This window comes from Herpailurus yagouaroundi, unplaced genomic scaffold, assembly GCF_014898765.1.
Source record: "Herpailurus yagouaroundi ecotype Mexico unplaced genomic scaffold, PumYag 100, whole genome shotgun sequence".
NCBI lineage: Eukaryota > Metazoa > Chordata > Mammalia > Carnivora > Felidae > Herpailurus > Herpailurus yagouaroundi.
Genome location: NW_024412391.1, coordinates 1 through 1,794, shown reverse-complemented (window position 1 = coordinate 1,794; position 1,794 = coordinate 1). Strand labels below are relative to the sequence as shown.

The following is a 1,794-nucleotide window of genomic DNA, read 5'->3' as shown; positions in this document are numbered from 1 at the left end:
TTCTTGGCAGATTCAGATGTGAAGCTAAGAAACATCATCAGCGAGTGTGGGAACCGCTACTGTGCCTTCAACAACAGAGCCGCAGAGGCCGAGAAGGAAGCTCAAGTGCAGGAGCTGGTGGAGCTGATAGAGGAGATGGTGCGGAGCAACGGAGGGGATTACTTTACCGATGCCATTTACAAGGACACAGAGAAGAGGCTGAAGCAACGGGAAGAACACCTGAAGAAGATCTACACCAATCAATTAAATAATGAAATTAAACTAGTAGAAAAGGAATATGCTGATAAATCACAGGAAGAACGGGAGGAAAAAATAAAATTGCTAAAGATGAAGTATGCGGAACAAATAAAAAATATCAGGGAAGAAGCTGAGACGGGATTATTTAGAGATGGTTCAAATGGGATTATGAGCTTGCTTTCAAAAATATGGCAGATGTTTTGGTAGTAAAGACCATTTCGTTTTTTCTTCTGAATTTACGATGATTTGCCATAGTGGTAGATTGTAGTTTCCATAAAGAGCTGTGACAGTAGCTTCTACTTATTCTTCCTATAACCTGACCCTGTTACTCCTGTCACTGAGTTGCGGGGCCTGTGTCCTCTACCTTGGAGCTCGGCAGATCTGGGACCATTTCAATTAATAGCAGATGGTTGAAGCAGCACCTTGTGACTCTAAGGTTACATATGGGCAATGCTTCCTTGCCCTGTTGGGGTTCTTGCCCTTGGAACTTGACTGTCATGTTGTGAGAAAGCCCAGGCTGCCTCTTGAGAGGCCCCCATGCAGAGGGCCTGAAGTCACTGGCCCACTTCCCAGCTCACCTTTCATTTGTGACTCACACCAACTTGCCCGCCATGCAAATGAGGCAACTCCGGCTGTCCCGGAAGCGGGCCCTCCGGATGCCCCGCCATCTCAGGCGAAGTTGCAGAAAGCAAAGATGATCCATTCCCACTGAGTCCTGCCCAAATTGCAGCTTTATGAGAACAAATAAATGATGGTTTTTGTTTTTAACCAGTGAGCTTCAGAATGCTTTGTTATGCAGTGAGAACTAACCAGAATGAAGCATCTTCCCAGCTCGCACTCCCCACCGCCTCCCCTTCCCACCTGTCCCTCTTCACACAAAGTTGGCATAATCAGGCAATGGCATATAGAGTTCAAAGACTCAGGAAAATTCATTTTTTTTTTAATTTTTTTTTCTTTTTTCAACGTTTATTTTATTTTTGGGACAGAGAGAGACAGAGCATGAACGGGGGAGGGGCAGAGAGAGAGGGAGACACAGAATCGGAAACAGGCTCCAGGCTCTGAGCCATCAGCCCAGAGCCCGACGCGGGGCTCGAACTCACGGACCGCAAGATCGTGACCTGGCTGAAGTCGGACGCTCAACCAACTGCGCCACCCAGGCGCCCCGACTCAGGAAAATTCAAATCAGGAATCCTGCACATGTTAAATGTCTGAACCACTGGTCACATGCGTCGTTGCACCGCATTGCCACAAGTACTATGTTACAGAGGTATCGGGTTTCTTTGGAAAGATTGTTCTGTGGTTCATGGAGATCTGAAAGTCACAGGATTCTCTTACTGTGTTTCTCTCTTTTCTGTTTTAGGGACCATCCTTACTTAAAATGTCTCCACTTGTATCTGAAAAATCCCATCTGGGCCACATAGTTTTCATTTGCCTCTGCAGAATCACACTTCACCATAGCTCTTTGCCCCCTGAGGCTGATCTAATTGCACTACACTGGTGGGATCTCTTGCTCTCTGACTTCTGCCTGGCTGGCCAATGGGAAGTCCAAGTCAGAGG

General features: G+C 46.8%; 1 long non-coding RNA gene across 1 annotated transcript in view; it reads right to left on the bottom strand.

The window, feature by feature from the left end:
• LOC121028124 (uncharacterized) overlaps positions 1-147 on the bottom strand; it is an 11,040-nt gene extending 10,893 nt beyond the window's left edge. Inside the window, exon 1 of the long non-coding RNA XR_005789085.1 lies at positions 1-147. This exon is cut by the window's left edge and continues 18 nt beyond it. This is a non-coding gene — a long non-coding RNA (uncharacterized LOC121028124).
• Positions 148-1,794: the final 1,647 nt, after the last annotated feature.